This window comes from Bufo gargarizans, chromosome 2 (genome assembly GCF_014858855.1).
Source record: "Bufo gargarizans isolate SCDJY-AF-19 chromosome 2, ASM1485885v1, whole genome shotgun sequence".
Taxonomy (NCBI): domain Eukaryota; kingdom Metazoa; phylum Chordata; class Amphibia; order Anura; family Bufonidae; genus Bufo; species Bufo gargarizans.
In genome coordinates, this window is record NC_058081.1 from 307,946,886 (window position 1) to 307,968,132 (window position 21,247).

Genomic DNA, 21,247 nt, shown 5'->3' on the forward strand with positions numbered 1-21,247 from the left:
ATTTCGGTATGCATCACGATACCGGAGTAGGGCGGACATTCACCACGAGCAGAGCGGCAACTAATTGGACGCTCTGTGGGGTGGGTGGAGCTATCTTGAGGGCGGGAATCAGGCGTCCTGTTTAAATGGCACACAGGCATCAGACCAGTTAGTCTATTAGTACGGCAGCATAATGGGCGCACTGGATTTGCTGTCTTCCACTGTAAGTAATCTATGCATCATTTCTTTGCGATGCTATTCCACATATGTTCAGCACATCAAGGTTGTTGCTTTTGTAATTCATTTTCAGGTCTGCATATTCTTCACCTATATCATTAGATTTTGATATCAAGTGTGTTTTGAATGGTGATTGCACTTTTTGACTGCACTTCCAATTATGACCGTCACTTGACGGGTATGTGAGGGTGTGGGACCTATTTCTCAAAGTGGGGAAGTAGTATTTTGTCATTGGTGAACCCCTGGATTATTTAGTGGTTTCTATCTATAGGTTGCCCAAGCACAAAGAAATACGTGCTTCTGATGTATCCTGTTGAGGACGCATGTATGGATGTTTGACCACAACCCTGGAAGTTCACATCATGGATGAGTAGAAAATTTAGGATGTGGCATATTTGTCCGATTGAGGATTTTGTATTTTTAGCACCACATCTTTAACCCCTTAAGGACTTAGGGCGTACCGGTACACCCTGTTTCCCGAGATCTTAAGGACCCAGGGCGTATCGGTGCGTCCTAAGTCTAAATTTACATTGTGGTGCGGCGGGGGTTAATCGCAACCGCAGGTCAATTCAGACCTGCGGTTTGCAGATTTTACCTTATCCGGCGGGCTGCGTTGGGGATGCCATCGGGTCCCCATGCGGCTGTGGGGGGGGGGCCCGATGGCATGGAAGGCAGCGCAATGTCTAAGTAAGGCATCGCGCTGCCTTCCGGCGAAGAGCCTGTGAGATCCAGCCCCCTGGATCTCACAGGCCCCGGAAGCTGTATGAGTAATACACACAGTATTACTCATACAGCCAATGCATTCCAATACAGAAGAATTGGAATGCATTGTAAAGGAATATACCCCCCAAAGTTCAAGTCCCAAAGTGGGACAAAAAATAAAGTGAAAAAAAAAGTTGGAAAAATAAAGTCCCCCCCCCCAAAAAAAATATAAAATAAAGTAAAAGAAAATTTTGTAAAAAATAGGGGGGGGGGGGGGTATACATATTTGGTATCGCCGCATCCATATCAACCAGCTCTATAAACATGTCACATGACCTAACCCCTCAGATGAACACCGTAAAAACTGTGCTAAATAAAACATTTTTTTGTCACCTTACATCACAAAAAGTACAACAGCAAGCGATCAAAAAGGCGTTTGCCCACCAAAATAGTAACAATCTAACCATCACTTAATCCCACAAAAAATGAGCCCCTACCTGAGACAATCGCCCCAAAAAATAAATAAACTATGGCTCAGAATATGAAGACACTAAAACATTTTTTTGTATTAAAAAAGCTGTTATTGTGTAAAACTTACATAAATAAAACAAAGTATAAATATTTGGTATCGCCGTGTTCGTATCGTCCGGCTCTATAAAAATATCACATGACCTAACCCCTTAGAGGAACACCGTAAAAAAGAAAAATTAAAAACTGTGCTAATTTTTTGTCACCTTACATCACAAAAAGTGTAATAGCAAGCGATCAAAAAGTCACACGCACCCCAAAATAGTGCCAATAAAACCGTCATCTCATCCCACAAAAATCATACCCTACCTAAGGTAATCGCCCAAAAACTGAAAAAATTATGACTCTCAGACTATGGAAACATTAAAACATAATTTTTTTTGCTTCAAAAATGAAATCATTGTGTAAAACTTACATAAATAAAAAAGTATACATATTAGGTATCGCCGCATCTGTGACAACTTGTTCTATTAAAATATCACATGATCTAACCTGTCAGATGAATTTTGTAAATAACAAAAAATAAAAACTGTGCCAAAACAGCTATTTCTTGTTACCTTGCCTCACAAAAAGTGTAATATAGAGCAACCAAAAATCATATGTACCCTAAACTAGCACCAACAAAACTGCCACCCTATCCCGTAGTTTCTAAAATGGGGCCACTTTTTTGGAGTTTCTACTCTAGGGGTGCATCAGGGGGGCTTCAAATGGGACATGGTGTAAAAAAAAACAGTCCAGCAAAATCTGCCTTCCAAAAACCGTATGGCGTTCCTTTCCTTCTGCACCCTTCCATGTGCCGGTACAGCTGTTTACAACCACATATGGGGTGTTTCTGTAAACTACAGAATCAGGGCCATAAATATTGAGTTTTGTTCGGCTGTTAACCCTTGCTTTGTAACTGGAAAAAATATATTAAAATGGAAAATCTGCCAAAAAAGTGAAATTTTGAAATTGCATCTCTATTTTCCATTAATTCTTGTGGAACACCTAAAGAGTTAACAACGTTTGTAAAATCAGTTTTGAATACCTTGAGGGGTGTAGTTTCTTACATGGGGTCACTTTTATGGAGTTTCTACTCTGGGGTGCATCAGGGGGGCTTCAAATGGGACATGGTGTAAAAAAAACAGTCCAGTAAAATCTGCCTTCCAAAAACCGTATGGCATTCCTTTCCTTCTGCTCCCTGCCGTGTGCCAGTACAGCAGTTTACGACCACATATGGGGTGTATCTGTAAGGTGCAGAATCAGGGCCATAAATATTGAGTTTGGTTTGGCTGTTAACCCTTCCTTTGTAACTGGAATAAAATTATTAACATGGAAAATCTGCCAAAAAAGTGAAATTTTGAAATTGTATCTCTATTTTCCATTAATTCTTGTGGAACACCTAAAGGGTTAACGATGTTTGTAAAATCAGTTTTGAATACCTTGAGGGGTGTAGTTTCTTAGATGGGGTCACTTTTATGGATTTTCTTCTCTAGGGGTGCATCAGGGGGGTTTCAAATGGGACATGGTGTCAAAAAAACCAGTCCAGCAAAATCTGCCTTCCAAAAACCGTATGGCATTCCTTTCCTTCTGCGCCCTGCCGTGTGCCCGTACAGCGGCTTACGACCACATATGGTGTGTTTCTGTAAACAACAGAATCAGGGCCATAAATATTGAGTTTGGATTGGCTGTTAACCCTTCCTTTGTAACTGGAAAAAAATTATTAAACTGGAAAATCTGCCAAAAAAGTGAAATTTTGAAATTGTATCTCTCTTTTCCATTAATTTTTGCGGAACACCTAAAGGGTTAACAGAGTTTGTAAAATCAGTTTTGAATACCTTGAGGGGTGTAATTTATAGAATGGGGTCATTTTTGGGTGGTTTATTTTATGTAAGCCTCGCAAAGTGACTTCAGACCTGATCTGGTCACTAAAAATTGGGTTTTTTAAAATTTCTGAAAATTTTCAAGATTTGCTTCTAAACTTCCTAGCCTTTTGTATGTGAATTAATGGGACTGTATCCCACTTTTAATATAATATTGATTAAACATTGCAATTTTAGGAGTAAACTTTTTTTCATGCTGGACTTACTATTGTTTTAAGCAGCTCTACCATACCAATTGTATCCCATAACTGGCCTTTTAAAAAAAAAATTATATGGGGATAGTTTAAAAACCATCACTACGGTGATATTGGAGTAATGACCTTTTATATCACACGTCAATATACCGCACCATTATGCCCAGGGCCCAATTCGAAGTTCTCCTGAAATTTCTACATTATAACAATAATGCAGATTGTCCACCCCCTAATGACCCTGGATATGATCGTTTATACAATTTGGCCCATTATAGATTATTATAATCTCAAGTTTGGCCAGGTATGCACCGCTCAAAAGCATCTGTCCTTTGATGAATCCCTTGTGCCCTTCAAGGGCAAACTGTATTTTCGCCAATACCTGCCCAACAAATGTGCCAGATATGGCATCAAAATCTACAAATATGTGAAAGTCAATGTGGCTATACATATAAATTCAAAGTTTACGAGGGAAAAGATTCAAAAATCGAACCCCCAGAGTGCCCCCCTGTCCTTGGAATAGTAGGCAAAATAGTATAGAGCTTGATTAATTTCCTGTTAGGTCAAGGGTATAACTTGTACCTTGACAACTTCTACACAAGTCTCCCACTACTGAAATGCCTGTTTTCCGGAGACACTGTTGCATGCGGAACTATCAGATGAAACCACAAACATCCTAAAAATGTTATAGACCAAAGATTAAAAGTGAGGGGGAAAGCAGGGCGGTTTGCAGTAATAACATGATACTTGTTAAGTACAAAGACAAGCGTGGTGTCTTTGTACTTACTACCATACATGCTGACATATCCACCCCTGTTCCAGTTTGTGGATCCACAGAATCAGTCCCCAAACCTGTGTGCATCCAGGACTATAATACGTTTATGGGAGGGGTGGATCTGTCAGACCCGGTACTGCAACCATACACTGCCCTCCGCACAACTCGGGCATGGTATAAAAAAATTGGCATTGCACCTGATGCAAATAGCCCTCTATAATGCTTTTGCAATATACAGAAGTACAGGAAAATGGAGGAAAATTCCTGCACTTTCAAGAAAAAGTAATAAAGACCTTTTTATTTGGGGAACAGGAAGGGAGCAGGGCCTCAGGAAGTGAGAGCAGAATAATACGAGGACAGCATTTCCCTTGGGTAGTTCCCCCCACAGAGACATGGAGAAGGCCACAAAAAAGGTGACGGGTATGTTCCAGAAATGGAATCAGGAAAGACACAATTCACCATTGTGAGATGAGCTCCTCAAAGCCAGATATTTGCATAAAAGATTGTTTTAGAATCTACCAAACCTCTGTTGACTTTAACTAAACCCCCTTTGATCATTTTATCAAACACCCCCTTAAAACTGATATACACATAAATACACATTCTAACTAAATAAATAAAAAGAAAAACTGAATAAAAAAACAAACAAAAAAACACAAAAACAAAACAAAAACCAAAAGGAATAAATAAAAAGCAAAGATAATGGCTCACTTATTCAACCCTCCTGGATTGTGGTGCTCTATACTAGGCACCCTCCCCCCGCTTAATGTAGAAATTGGATAAAGTAAGTATACAGTGGATATATGGTTATAGAGCAGGAGACCAGAGCAGAACGGCATGACGTGAGGACGTGCCGTGCTCCCGCCCCTCCCCTCCTCCGTGCACCATGGTGTGTGAGTGCTAGCAGCTGGAAGCGTGTAAGCCTGAGGAAGCCGTCTTGTCAGCTGGGAGTTGCCGCAGGAGGGATGTGAGAGAGGCTCCTGCTTTTGAAAACTTCGGCCGTCCGCCCTGGAATGTGGAGAGTGGAGGGGGTGACGCTCCATGCATGAGGTGGTCGGACGGGCCCTGATGTGATACCGGGACCCCAGACGGCGTTGCAGTAAGGGACAGCGTCCTATTGATCTCTCACCGCCCGAGGACTGGTGTCGTTTCTCCCCCCCCTCGCCTCCCTAGAGGTGAGCAGTCGCTCCGGCTGAGAACTCCCTTGGTGATGGCTGGAGAGGGGTGAGAAGAAGAAGAAAAAAAAAAAAAAAAAATGGAAGAAAGAAGGCAAGTGGGGAAGGGAAATGAACTTGCAGGTACTGCCTAATGATATGTTTAAACTGGAGCACTTGGGTACAGAGATCACTGAGAAAAATGGACAGTAGAGCTGGTGCCCCCCTTTAGAGTTAAAGGTTTATACCTGCAAACTTCTCCTTCCCTGAATTATCCTATTTGACTATTTCTGGTCCCCACTTTAATGAATTGTCTGAACTAGAGTACCCGGGTACAGAGAACGCTGAAAAATAGGTACCAAAGGAACACTATAGTTGGGGTTTACCTTTAAAGTTATTAAGAAATATACTCCTGTAAGTCTCTCCCTCCTGAACTATTTCACAGGACTACCACTTTTTCCCTTTAATGACATGTCTGAATCGGGATACCGCAGATATCACTGAAAAAGTAGGACAACGAAGGACGTTAGAAGCGGAGCTTCCCTTTAAGTTATTAAAAGTATATACTGGTAGACTCCTCCCTCCCTGAATTATTTTACAGGACTATTACTGCTCCCCTCTAATGATTTGTTTAGAGTACCTGGATACAGAGAGCGTTGAAAACAGGAAAACAAAGGACATTGGAGCCGGGGTTTCCCCTTAAAGTTGTTAAGAATAAACTCCTTCAAGCTTCTCCCTCCTGGACTATAGGAACATAGGGGGGTGGAAAGGAGTGTGGGTAGTGGAGAGGGGATGGCGGAAAGAATTAATCTGGTAGATAACAAACTTGAAGAAATTTTAGGCGCAGTACAAAAAACAAACCATAGTTTAGAGGAGTTGTCCCTAAAGATCGCCTCAGTCCAGGTGGACCTCTCCTTCATAAAGGAGGATATGAATAAAGTTAGGGAGAAAGTGAAAGAGCTGCAGATATCCTCTGGAATGATGAAAAAGGATCTAGAGGGACAAAAAAAAAGAATTGATGGGATAGACGATGAGAAAAATACCCTTCTGGAGAGAATTACTACAATGGAAGACAGGTCCAGGAGATCAAATATCAGAATAGTGGGATTTCCAGAGGGAGTGGAAGGAGAGGACACAACGGGCTTTATTCAACAATGGCTGCAGGATAGTTTTAAAGAGAATGTCCTATCCCAATGGTTCTCAGTGGAAAGAGCTCATAGAATACCAGGGAGACCCCCGGTAAAAGGGGGCCCACCAAGGGCAATCTTGGCTAAAATACAAAGCGCCAAAGACAGAGATGTAATAATGAGAACTAAAAGAAAGATACAGACAATTGAGTTTAATGGAAATAACATAGCGATATATCCAGATTTTTCTAGAGCTACTCAGACGAAAAGGCGTGAGTTTAAAGAAGTGAAGAAGAGACTTGCAGAAGCTCAGATACAATATTCCCTGCTGTACCCCACTAAACTTCGTATAATATATCGCGACCAGGCCAGGTTTTTCGTCTCGCCAGAAGAGGTAGTGGACTGGTTAGACGCTAAAGGAATAGGAATATGAAGGCACCATATCGGCTCGGGGGAGTATAGGGGTGGGAAGAGGCTGAATGTAAGAGGTGGGGGAAATGTTTGATTTCTACCGACCAGATAGGGGGGGGGGGGTTAGAAAAAGGAGAAGGGGAGGAATGGTTGTCTTGGGAGGTCTAGCAGGGTTTAAGGTGAAGGAAAAGAAAAAAAAAAATAATAAAAATTTTGAATGAGTAGTATTATGACATGGAATGTACGCGGGCTCGGAGATAGGGTCAAAAGGGTAATGGTTTTTGATAATGTTACCAGACATCTCCCGGCTATAGTTGGACTTATGGAGACGCATAGTACAAAAGATAAGATAAATTTTTTAAACAAGAAATGGGCCCGGTATCAATATCACTCATGCTTTTCTACATACTCATCTGGAGTTAGTGTATACATTCATCATATGGTAGATTACCTCCCATTTGACGAGAAAATAGATGAGAGGGGTAGATATGTATTCCTTCATTGTCAATGGAATGGGATTGTGTGTATTTTGGCTTTTGTGTATATACCCCCCCCCTTTTTCTTTAACGGTCATCCATAGACTAATGGAGTATGCAGACTCTAGAGGCAAGTGTCCCATAGTAATAATGGGGGATCTTAACAATGTTATGAATGACGAATTAGACAGATACTCTGTGATCCCGAAGGACAAACAGCTGACTGGGCGACAATCAGTGCTGGGGAAAATATCGCAGGAATTATCATTAATAGATGTATGGAGATACCTATATGGTGATAAACTAGGGTTTTCCTGCTTTAGCAGGGGAAATAAAATAATGTCCAGAATAGATCTGGCACTGGTTAGTTCAGATTTAGTAAATAAGATCTCCAGCATGAGGTATGAAGTAAATAGTATCTCAGATCACTCCCCTGTTTGCCTGCGGTTTAAAACAAATCAAAGACTAAAAAGTCGTGAGTTTCGGCTAAACCCACACTGGCTGAATCTAATTAAGGAGGAAGACGATATTAGAATGGATATAGAGGAGTTTTGGAAATATAATTTGGGATCAGCAGGTTCAGGGTATGTTTGGGATGCTTTTAAAGCATTTCTACGTGGTATTTTGGTTAGCAAAATTAAGGGCCTGAAGAGGGGATTTGCAGAACAGGAGAGAGAACTGACAGAGAGGATAAAAAAAATAGAAGTAGAACTTATGAGGAAGAAAATCCCTGAACTGATAGACCAGCTGGATCAAGCAAAAAGGGCATTGAGGAATTATCTGATGGACAAGGCACAACAAAAGTGTTTTTTGAGGGGGAACAATATTTTAGGGAATCTGGGAAGTCAGGAAGACTTCTCTCCACACTTATACAGAGTCAAAGGACGGGAAATAGGATTGGCGGTGTTGAGAGGAGAGCTGGGGGGATGGCATCCAGCCAGAGAGAGATAGAGCGCGAATTTATTGAATATTATAGGGGCCTCTACTCCTCGGAGGGAGGGGGGGGGCTTGAAGAATTTAGAAGCTTCCTGGAGGGAGTATCGATCCCCAGACTCTCGGAAGAGGAGAGGGACTGGCTGAACGCCCCCATTGAAGTTGAGGAATTACGAGAGACACTGAAAACTATTCAGGGGAACTCCAGTCCTGGGCTGGATGGTTTCCCTTACGAGATATATAGAAGATATGGAGATGTCATTCTTCCAGTGTTAGTGCAGGTCCTAAACGAGTCAATGGATAGAGGCGAACTCCCGCCCTCCCTCTCGGAAGCGGTAATAAGTTTAATAGGTAAAAAGGGTAAGGACGAGAAAAAGGTGGATTCGTATCGCCCCATCTCTCTTCTCAACACCGATTTTAAAATATGTGCTAAATTACTTGCAAACCGCCTAGGAAAAGTTATCGCGAAGTTAATACACCCAGACCAATCAGGGTTTATACCCAAACGCCAGGCTCAGACCAACATTCGACGGACATTACTGAACATGCAGATGGGAGGAGAGGGTGCCCATTCCATCCTGTCCCTGGACGCTGAAAAAGCGTTTGACAGGGTGGAATGGGCATACCTATGGAAGGTCATGTACGAGTTTAATTTGGGAGAAAAATTTATCAAATGGGTACAGCTTTTATATAAGAACTCGAAAGTTAGGATAAAAATTAATGGAGAAATTTCAGAGCCAATACCTTTGCAGAGGGGTACTCGTCAGGGGTGCCCTCTCTCCCCATTATTGTTTGCCATATTTGTGGAACCATTGGCCTGTAAGGTCCGGGCAGATGAAAAAATAAGGGGGTTTGGGGAAAATGGTGCATTAGATAAAATATGCCTCTATGCTGATGATATTCTGTTTTTTGTGGATGGAGGGGTACCAATGGTACTGTACTTGATGGAAATAGTAAATCAGTTCGGCCTTATCTCCGGCCTTAGGGTGAACTGGACAAAGTCGGTATTACTTCCAATTGGCCAGGAAATTGGGCCAGAGGAAATTAAGGTCAAAATTCTGAAATCCACGGAGTCGTTTGAATACCTGGGCATTAAAGTTAGCTCAAGGATACAGGAGTATTTAGAACTTAATATTGAGCCTCTTTTAAAAAGAGTCAAGGAAAAAACAAGTACCTGGCAAAAATTGCTGATACGACAAGTGGACCGAATAGCGATAATAAAGATGGTCTTATTACCACAGATTTTGTATGTTATATCATCCTGCCCAGTCTGGATAGGGGATCACTTTTTTAATGCACTAGAAGGAGTGATAAATGATCTTATCTGGGGGAAAAAAAGGGTCAGACTGAAACAAAAATATTTATGGCTAGATGAGGAAGATGGCGGCCTGTCCGTCCCATGCTTTAGGGGTTATTACTTTGCATCCCAGCTTCAGTGGTTAATGATGGAGGATGACAGACTGCGCCGCTTTTTGGAGGGGGAACTGAAGGGTCTCCAATATAATATCATTAGTACTTTAGAAACAGGAATGATAAAAATAAAGGGTAGGCAGTGCCCAATCAATAATATGATACACTTAATTTGGGTTAATGTTAAAAAATTACTAGGAATAAATCACTCACTAGAGATTTCCCCCATCTGGGGAAATATAAATTTGAAGGAATTTTGGAAGTTTGAAGACTTTGTATTTTGGGATAAAAAGGGTATTAGGTTTGTGCACCAGATGGTGGTGGAAGGAAAGTTGAAGACACCAGAGGAAATGGGTCTTAATATAGATAAAGACTGTCTCACATGGTTTAGATATGCTAGATTAAAACATGCTTTCGATAAAACGGAGAATAGAGAATACTTTATCACGAAGCACTCAGATTTTGTTGAATTTTGTTATCAGGGAATAGGGAGTAAAGTGTCAATCTCACAGATTTATAAAAAAATAAAGAAGGGACTGGGAGGGGTGATTAGATTTAATAGTGAAAAAAAATGGGCACGAGAGGTCGAACCCGCAACTTTAGATTGGAGAAGTATATATAAAAATGTTAAAAGGAGTACAATCTCCAGTGGCTTCCGACTGACGCAGTTTTTTATCCTTCACCGGACCTATATTACCCCCATGGTATTGAGTAAGATGTACAGAACAGGAGAGGCAAAATGTTGGAAATGTGGAGAGGAAAGGGCTGATTTTGTGCATCTGATTTGGTCCTGCCCGACTGTACAGGGGTATTGGGTTAAAGTTTTTGAGGACCTTGAGAGAGAAACAGGGAGACCTGTACCTCTGGGGATTAGTACGGCAGTCCTGGGAGACATTAGAATAATGGGGGGAAATAGAGAAAGCAAAAGGAAATGGGAAAAAGGGCTAATGCTGGCACGTGTTGTGTTGGCTAGAGGATGGGGAGCGGACTGCCCGCCAAGAGTGGTAGAATGGAAAAATCTATATGAAAGAGTGACGAGCTATGAGAAAGCCAGGCAGGTGAAACTGATGGGTAATTAAATGAGGAGTAAGGAGGGGGAAATATAGATATAAGTTATTAGAAAAGAGGCCATTGAAACAAAATACCCTGAGGACACTCCCAAGACAACCAAGTGGGTAGGGGGGAGGAGGGAGGGGAGGGTGGGTGTGGGGATGGGAGGGGAGGGGGAAAGCTTTCTTTCTTTTTTTAGGATTACGGTATAATTAATAAGAAGGGGGAAAAGCTGTTAGGGTATGCTCTTGTTAAATATGAGGATGTATATCTGTGCTTTTTGTAATGGCTATTTTCTTATCTATGTTTTTCTTGTTTTAATGAGAAGAAGAAAATGATAAATAAACTTGGAATTAAAAAAAAAAAAGTATACAGTGGATATAAAAAGTCTACACACCACTGTTAAAATGTCAGGTTTCTGTGAGACAAAGATAAATAATTTCAGAACTTTTTCCACCTTTAATGTGACCTATAAACTGTACAACTCAATTGAAAAGCAAACTGAAATCGCTTAGGTAGAGGGAAGAAAAAATATAAAAATAAAATAATATGGTTGCATAAGTGTGCACACCCTTAAACTAAAGCTTTGTTGAAGCACCTTTTGATTCTATTACAGCACTCAGTGTTTTTGGATATAAGTCACATTATGGCACATTTTGACTCTTCATTGCAAAAACACTCCAAATCTGTCAGATTGCGAGGGCAGGTGTATGCTGACTCCTGTTTAACAGGATTTTGAATGTGATTGCTTAATTCTGAACACAGCTACATCCCCAGTTATAAGAGGATGTGCACACTTATGCAACCACATTATTTTTATTTATTTTTTTGTTTTCTTCCCTCCACCTAAAAGATTTCAGTTTGTTTTTCAATTGAGTGATACAGTTTATAGGTCACATTAAAGGTAGAAAAAGTTCTGAAATGATTTATCTTTGTCTTATTTTTTTACATCACAGAAACCTGACAGGGGTGTGTAGACTTTTTATATCCACTGTATATGGATGGCACACACTGTATCTGGAACGGTGTAGAAAAGTATAATATATTTATTTAAAATAAAAATACAGATATATGAAATAAAAAAATGAACGAGTAAAAAAACTTAGCAAAAAACAAGATATATTATTCAATATGCAGTACATGATTAGTAGCAATTATGATATTTGATCATGGTCAGACACATCAAAATGCAAATTAAAAATATGGACATATGTCTAGTGGATCAAACATCAGTTGAATATTAATTGATAATTGATTAGTATCTGATCATGATTATATCAATACCAGAAAATGCCCTTATAATACCATAATAACATAATATAATCCTTAATCACGATGGCTACTATTAGGAAAGAGTCAAGTTGGATCACTAAAATAAAGAGGCCTAAATAGGAGTAAAATGCTCAAAAACCCCAAACACTGTAGCGTGTTTATAACCGGGGGAGCAATTCCTCCAGATGTGATCTGTTGCTAGTGGCAGTCCCCAGCAAAAAATGCATACAATGGAGGATGTCGGCAGCAGACCACATGCACCACAAAGGCATCCTACACAATATGGGATAATGTGTGGATGAAAATATACAAATACATAAATCACTGCAAAAGGTGCACCAGAATGATATGCAACTGACAATACTGGCTAATCTCTCAGGCTGATGTTAAAAACTGAGACTTTAGGTAATGTATTCCAGTCAGGAACACAACAGAGCCCTTTTGCACCACCGTCAAGGTATCTCAGTGTGGCATGGGTCCTACCACTAGACGACCTATGGTGTGTGAACACGGTCTGAATGGTGCTAAGATCTAACTCACAGCCAAGCTCCCACATACCTCCATAGTGAGATCACTCATGCATTGGGAGAAGGGATGTATTTGTATATTTTCATCCACACACTACTCCATCTTGTGTAGGATGCCTTTGTGGTGCATGTGGTCTGCTGCCGACATCCTCCATTGTATGCATTTTTTACTGCTCCCCCGGTTATAAACACGCTACAGTGTTTGGGGTTTTTGAGCATTTCCTCCCATTTAGGCCACTTTATTTTACAGATTTTTCTTTATATGTATGGAAGTTGCCATTGCGTAATGCCGGTAACATTCTAGTGCACCTGGTAGCCTGTGTCACGTGGCCTGTTATAGGTGGGGCTTACAGCCCTATCCCTTCTCCCACTGCATGAGTAATCTCACAATGGAGGAATGTGGGAGCTTGGCTGTGAGTTAGATCTTAGCACCATTCAGACTGTGTTCACACACCATAGGTAGTCTAGTGGTAGGACCCATACCACACTGAGATACCTTGACGGTGGTGCAAAAGGGCTCCGTTGTGTTCCTGACAGGAATAAATTGGCTATAGTCTCAGTTTTTAACATCAGCCCGAGGGATTAGCCAGTATTGTCAGTTGCATATCATTGTGGTGCACCTTTTGCAGTGATTTAAGAGTCAAGTTGGCCCCAATATTTAAAAACAAAATAAAAATTCTCTTAAAAAACTGATGTTAGTCCTCCTATAGTAGACATATAATAATCATGATTCTTCAGATCATAATAGTGATAGCAATGTCCCAGTTCATAATATGAATAATAGATCAATTATTATAAATAATTCTCCAGATGATACGTCCAGATGATTGATAGTTAATAACCAAACAATAGTGAAAGGACGATAGTTGTTAGTCAAACAATAGTAGAGATGTATTTATTGTTGTTATATGTCTCCTCTATGGTAAAATTTGTGTATCATCACTCTAAGGCCGAATGCACATGGCCGTGTTCCGCGGCCGAGTGCGGGCCGTGAAAACCCTGCCGGGATTCCTGCTGACTGCTGGAGCGCACGGCGTCATGGGTTGCTATGACGCCGTGCGCTTCATGCAGCCGCTCCTGTACAGTAATACACTACAATATGTGCATTCGGCCTTAGTTATGATCTCTTTCAGTGCCGTTTTTTACAGAATTAGTCATATGTAGAGTTGAGCAGACACCTGGATGTTCGGGTTCGAGAAGTTCGGCCGAACTTCCCGGAAATGTTCGGGTTCGGGATCCGAACCCGATCCGAACTTCGTCCCGAACCCGAACCCCATTGAAGTCAATGGGGACCCGAACTTTTCGGCACTAAAAAGGCTGTAAAACAGCCCAGGAAAGGGCTAGAGGGCTGCAAAAGGCAGCAACATGTAGGTAAATCCCATGCAAACAAATGTGGATAGGGAAATTAATAAAAATAAAAATAAAATAAATAAAAATTAACCAACATCAATTGGAGAGAGGTCCCATAGCAGAGAATCTGGCTTCACGTCACCCACCACTGGAACAGTCCATTCTCAGATATTTAGGCCCCGGCACCCAGGCAGAGGAGAGAGGTCCCGTAACAGAGAATCTGGCTTCATGTCAGCAGAGAATCAGTCTGCATGTCATAGCAGAGAATCAGGCTTCACGTCAGCCACCACTGCAACAGTCCATTGTCATATATTTAGGCCCAGCACCCAGGCAGAGGAAAGAGGTCCCGTAACAGAGAATCTGTCTTCATGTCAGCAGAGAATCAGTCTGCATGTCATAGCAGAGAATCAGGCTTCATGTCAGCCACCACTGCAACAGTCCATTGGCATATATTTAGGCCCAGCAACCAGGCAGAGGAGAGAGGTCCCGTAACAGAGGATCTGGCTTCATGTCAGCAGAGAATCAGTCTGCATGTCATAGCAGAGAATCAGGCTTCATGTCAGCCACCACTGCAACAGTCCATTGGCATATATTTAGGCCCAGCAACCAGGCAGAGGAGAGAGGTCCCGTAACAGAGGATCTGGCTTCATGTCAGCAGAGAATCAGTCTGCATGTCATAGCAGAGAATCAGGCTTCACGTCAGCCACCACTGCAACAGTCCATTGTCATATATTTAGGCCCAGCACCCAGGCAGAGGAGAGAGGTCCCGTAACAGAGAATCTGTCTTCATGTCAGCAGAGAATCAGTCTGCATGTCATAGCAGAGAATCAGGCTTCACGTCACCCAACATTGGAACAGTCCATTGGCATATATTTAGGCCCAGGCACCCAGGCAGAGGAGAGAGGTCCCGTAACAGAGAATCTGTCTTCATGTCAGCAGAGAATCAGTCTGCATGTCATAGCAGAGAATCAGGCTTCACTTCACCCAACATTGGAACAGTCCATTGGCATATATTTAGGCCCAGGCACCCAGGCAGAGGAGAGAGGTCCCGTAACAGAGAATCTGTCTTCATGTCAGCAGAGAATCAGTTTGCATGTCATAGCAGAGAATCAGGCTTCACGTCAGCCACCACTGCAACAGTCCATTGTCAGATATTTAGGCCCAGCACCCAGGCAGAGGAGAGAGGTCCCGTAACAGAGAATCTGTCTTCATGTCAGCAGAGAATCAGTCTGCATGGCATAGCAAAGAATCAGGCTTCATGTCAGCCACCAGTGCAACAGTCCATTGTCATATATTTAGGCCCAGCACCCAGGCAGAGGAGAGAGGACCCCCGTAACAGAGGATCTGGCTTCATGTCAGCAGAGAATCAGTCTGCATGTCATAGCAGAGAATCAGGCTTCACGTCAGCCACCACTGCAACAGTCCATTGTCAGATATTTAGGCCCAGCACCCAGGCAGAGGAGAGAGGTCCCGTAAAGAGAATCTGTCTTCATGTCAGCAGAGAATCAGTCTGCATGTCATAGCAGAGAATCAGGCTTCACGTCAGCCACCACTGCAACAGTCCATTGTCATATATTTAGGCCCAGCACACAGGCAGAGGAGAGAGGTCCCGTAACAGAGAATCTGTCTTCATGTCAGCAGAGAATTAGTCTGCATGTCATAGCAGAGAATCAGGCTTCACGTCAGCCACCACTGCAACAGTCCATTGTCATATATTTAGGCCCAGCACCCAGGCAGAGGAGAGAGGTCCCGTAACAGAGAATCTGTCTTCATGTCAGCAGAGAATCAGTCTGCATGTCATAGCAGAGAATCAGGCTTCACGTCACCCAACATTGGAACAGTCCATTGGCATATATTTAGGCCCAGGCACCCAGGCAGAGGAGAGAGGTCCCGTAACAGAGAATCTGTCTTCATGTCAGCAGAGAATCAGTCTGCATGTCATAGCAGAGAATCAGGCTTCACTTCACCCAACATTGGAACAGTCCATTGGCATATATTTAGGCCCAGGCACCCAGGCAGAGGAGAGAGGTCCCGTAACAGAGAATCTGTCTTCATGTCAGCAGAGAATCAGTTTGCATGTCATAGCAGAGAATCAGGCTTCACGTCAGCCACCACTGCAACAGTCCATTGTCAGATATTTAGGCCCAGCACCCAGGCAGAGGAGAGAGGTCCCGTAACAGAGAATCTGTCTTCATGTCAGCAGAGAATCAGTCTGCATGGCATAGCAAAGAATCAGGCTTCATGTCAGCCACCAGTGCAACAGTCCATTGTCATATATTTAGGCCCAGCACCCAGGCAGAGGAGAGAGGACCCCCGTAACAGAGGATCTGGCTTCATGTCAGCAGAGAATCAGTCTGCATGTCATAGCAGAGAATCAGGCTTCACGTCAGCCACCACTGCAACAGTCCATTGTCAGATATTTAGGCCCAGCACCCAGGCAGAGGAGAGAGGTCCCGTAAAGAGAATCTGTCTTCATGTCAGCAGAGAATCAGTCTGCATGTCATAGCAGAGAATCAGGCTTCACGTCAGCCACCACTGCAACAGTCCATTGTCATATATTTAGGCCCAGCACACAGGCAGAGGAGAGAGGTCCCGTAACAGAGAATCTGTCTTCATGTCAGCAGAGAATTAGTCTGCATGTCATAGCAGAGAATCAGGCTTCACGTCAGCCACCACTGCAACAGTCCATTGTCATATATTTAGGCCCAGCACCCAGGCAGAAGAGAGAGGTCCCGTAACAGAGAATCTGGCTTCATGTCAGCAGAGAATCAGTCTGCATGTCATAGCAGAGAATCAGGCTTCACGTCAGCCACCACTGCAACAGTCCATTGTCATATATTTAGGCCCAGCACCCAGGCAGAGGAGAGAGGTCCCGTAACAGAGAATCTGGCTTCATGTCAGCAGAAAATCAGTCTGCATGTCATAGCAGAGAATCAGGCTTCACGTCAGCCACCACTGCAACAGTCCATTGTCAGATATTTAGGCCCAGCACCCAGGCAGAGGAGAGAGGTCCCGTAACAGAGAATCTGTCTTCATGTCAGAAGAGAATCAGTCTGCATGTCATAGCAGAGAATCAGGCTTCACGTCACCCAACATTGGAACAGTCCATTGGCATATATTTAGGCCCCGGCACCCAACAGAGGAGAGGTTCATTCAACTTTGGGTAGCCTCGCAATATAATGGTAAAATGAAAATAAAAATAGGATTGAATGAGGAAGTGCCCTGGAGTACAATAATATATGGTTAAGGGGAGGTAGTTAATGTCTAATCTGCACAAGGGATGGACAGGTCCTGTGGGATCCATGCCTGGTTCATTTTTATGAACGTCAGCTTGTCCACATTGGCTGTAGACAGGCGGCTGCGTTTGTCTGTAATGATGCCCCCTGCCGTGCTGAATACACGTTCAGATCCAAGGCATAAAAGGCTAGCTCTGGCCACGTGGACAATTTAGAGACCCAGAAGTTGAATGGGGCCGAACCATCAGTCAGTACGTGGAGGGGTCTGCACACGTACTGTTCCACCATGTTAGTGAAATGTTGCCTCCTGCTAACACGTTGCATATCAGGTGGTGGTGCAGTTAGCTGTGGCGTGTTGACAAAACTTTTCCACATCTCTGCCATGCTAACCCTGCCCTCAGAGGAGCTGGCCGTGACACAGCTGCCTTGGCGACCTCTTGCTCCTCCTCTGCCTTGGCCTTGGGCTTCCACTTGTTCCCCTGTGACATTTGGGAATGCTCTCAGTAGCGCGTCTACCAACGTGCGCTTGTACTCGCGCATCTTCCTATCACGCTCCAGTGCAGGAAGTAAGGTGGGCACATTGTCTTTGTACCGTGGATCCAGCAGGGTGGCAACCCAGTAGTCCGCACACGTTAAAATGTGGGCAACTCTGCTGTCGTTGCGCAGGCACTGCAGCATGTAGTCGCTCATGTGTGCCAGGCTGCCCAGGGGTAAGGACAAGCTGTCCTCTGTGGGAGGTGTATCGTCATCGTCCTGCCTTTCCCCCCAGCCACGCACCAGTGATGGGCCCGAGCTGCGTTGGGTGCCACCCCGCTGTGACCATGCTTCATCCTCATCCTCCTCCACCTCCTCCTCATCCTCGTCCTCCTCGTCCTCCAGTAGTGGGCCCTGGCTGGCCACATTTGTACCTGGCCTCTGCTGTTGCAAAAAACCTCCCTCTGAGTCACTTCGAAGAGACTGGCCTGAAAGTGCTAAAAATGACCCCTCTTCCTCCTCCTCCACCTCCTCCTCCTGGGCCACCTCCTCTTCCATCATCGCCCTAAGTGTTTTCTCAAGGAGACATAGAAGTGGTATTGTAACGCTGATAACGGCGTCATCGCCACTGGCCATGTTGGTGGAGTACTCGAAACAGCGCAACAGGGCACACAGGTCTCGCATGGAGGCCCAGTCATTGGTGGTGAAGTGGTGCTGTTCTGCAGTGCGACTGACCTGTGCGTGCTGCAGCTGAAACTCCACTATGGCCTGCTGCTGCTCGCACAGTCTGTCCAGCATGTGCAAGGTGGAGTTCCACCTGGTGGGCACGTCGCATATGAGACGGTGAGCGGGAAGGCCGAAGTTACGCTGTAGCGCAGACAGGCGAGCAGCGGCAGGATGTGAACGCCGGAAGCGCGAACAGACGGGCCGCACTTTATGCAGCAGCTCTGACATGTCGGGGTAGTTGTGAATGAACTTCTGCACAACCAAATTCAGCACATGCGCCAGGCAAGGGATGTGCGTCAAACCGGCTAGTCCCAGAGCTGCAACGAGATTTCGCCCATTATCGCACACCACCAGGCCGGGCTTGAGGCTCACCGGCAGCAACCACTCGTCGGTCTGTTGTTCTATACCACGCCACAACTCCTGTGCGGTGTGCGGCCTGTCCCCCAAACATATGAGTTTCAGAATGGCCTGCTGACATTTACCCCGGGCTGTGCTGAAGTTGGTGGTGAAGGTGTGTGGCTGACTGGATGAGCAGGTGGAAGAAGAGGAGGAGGAAGCCGAGAAGGAGGAGGTGGCAACAGGAGGCAAAGAATGTTGCCCTGCGATCCTTGGCGGCGGAAGGACGTGCGCCAAACAGCTCTCCGCCTGGGGCCCAGCTGCCACTACATTTACCCAGTGTGCAGTTAGGGAGATATAGCGTCCCTGGCCGTGCTTACTGGTCCACGTATCTGTGGTTAAGTGGACCTTGCTACAGATGGCGTTGAGCAGTGCACACTTGATTTTATCGGATACTTGGTTGTGCAGGGAAGGCACGGCTCTCTTGGAGAAGTAGTGGCGGCTGGGAACAACATACTGTGGGACAGCAAGCGACATGAGCTGTTTGAAGCTGTCTGTGTCCACCAGCCTAAATGACAACATTTCATAGGCCAGTAGTTTAGAAATGCTGGCATTCAGGGCCAGGGATCGAGGGTTGCTAGGTGGGAATTTACGCTTTCTCTCAAATGTTTGTGAGATGGAGAGCTGAACGCTGCCGTGTGACATGGTTGAGATGCTTGGTGACGGAGGTGGTGGTGGTGTTGGTGGTACATCCCCTGTTTGCTGGGCGGCAGGTGCCAACGTTCCTCCAGAGGCGGAGGAAGAGGCCGAGGCGGCAGCAGCAGAAGAGGCCGAGGCGGCAGCAGCAGAAGAGGTAGCAGGGGGAGCCTGAGTGACTTCCTTGTTTTTAAGGTGTTTACTCCACTGCAGTTCATGCTTTGCATGCAGGTGCCTGGTCATGCAGATTGTGCTAAGGTTCAGAACGTTAATGCCTCGCTTCAGGCTCTGATGGCACAGCGTGCAAACCACTCGGGTCTTGTCGTCAGCACATTGTTTGAAGAAGTGCCATGCCAGGGAACTCCTTGAAGCTGCCTTTGGGGTGCTCGGTCCCAGATGGCGGCGGTCAGTAGCAGGCGGAGTCTCTTGGCGGCGGGTGTTCTGCTTTTGCCCACTGCTCCCTCTTTTGCTACGCTGTTGGCTCGGTCTCACCACTGCCTCTTCCTCCGAACTGTGAAAGTCAGTGGCACGACCTTCATTCCATGTGGGGTCTAGGACCTCATCGTCCCCTGCATCGTCTTCCACCCAGTCTTGATCCCTGACCTCCTGTTCAGTCTGCACACTGCAGAAAGACGCAGCAGTTGGCACCTGTGTTTCGTCATCATCAGAGACTTGCTGAGGTGGTATTCCCATGTCCTCATCATCAGGAAACATAAGTGGTTGTGCGTCAGTGCATTCTATGTCTTACACCGCTGGGGAAGGGCAAGGTGGATGCCCTTGGGAAACCCTGCCAGCAGAGTCTTCAAACAGCATAAGAGACTGCTGCATAACTTGAGGCTCAGACAGTTTCCCTGATATGCATGGGGGTGATGTGACAGACTGATGGGGTTGGTTTTCAGGCGCCATCTGTGCGCTTTCTGCAGAAGACTGGGTGGGAGATAATGTGAACGTGCTGGATCCACTGTCGGCCACCCAATTGACTAATGCCTATACCTACTCAGGCCTTACCATCCTTAGAACGGCATTGGGCCCCACCATATATCGCTGTAAATTCTGGCGGCTACTGGGACCTGAGGTAGTTGGTACACTAGGACGTGTGGATGTGGCAGAACGACCACGTCCTCTCCCAGCACCAGAGGGTCCACTAACACCACCACGACCATGTCCACGTCCGGGTCCCTTACTAGATGTTTTCCTCATTGTTATCGTTCACCACAACAACAAAAATATTATTTGGCCCAATGTATTGAATTCAAATTCAGGCCTTTTTTTACAGACACCTAACATTATCTGGCTATCTATTTAGGTACCGTATTACACTAATACAGGCACAGCAGTAACCACAGATTTAGCTGACTATGAATTTGAGGCCTAGTATTTAGGCGCTGGGTGACAGGTATACGCTTTACGGACAGAATTAGACTGGGATATGCACAGTAGCGTGTGTGTGAAGTTATTGAGAATGACCCTATCAGCACCTTGATTCTGATATACCCTTTTAGGGATGTATTTAAAGTAGGCCTGATACAGCAGAAACCACTAAATTCGGAAATTGCTTAATTGGGACATTGTATTTCAACCCAGAACAAAAACTGTGCTTTGACGGACACTAAATAACTTGCCCAGCCACAACAGTACAGCCGTAACGACAGATTTAGCAGGATATAAATTTGAGGCCTAGTATTTAGGCACTGGGTGACAGGTATAGGTTTACTGACAGAATTAGACTTGGAAATGCACAGTAGCGTATGTGTGAAGTTATTCAGAATGACCCTATGTGCACCTTGAATCTGAT

The 21,247-nt window shown here is 44.5% G+C and overlaps 1 pseudogene; it reads left to right on the top strand.

The window, feature by feature from the left end:
• Positions 1-5,149: 5,149 nt before the first annotated feature.
• LOC122928014 overlaps positions 5,150-21,247 on the top strand; it is a 102,324-nt pseudogene continuing 86,226 nt past the window's right edge.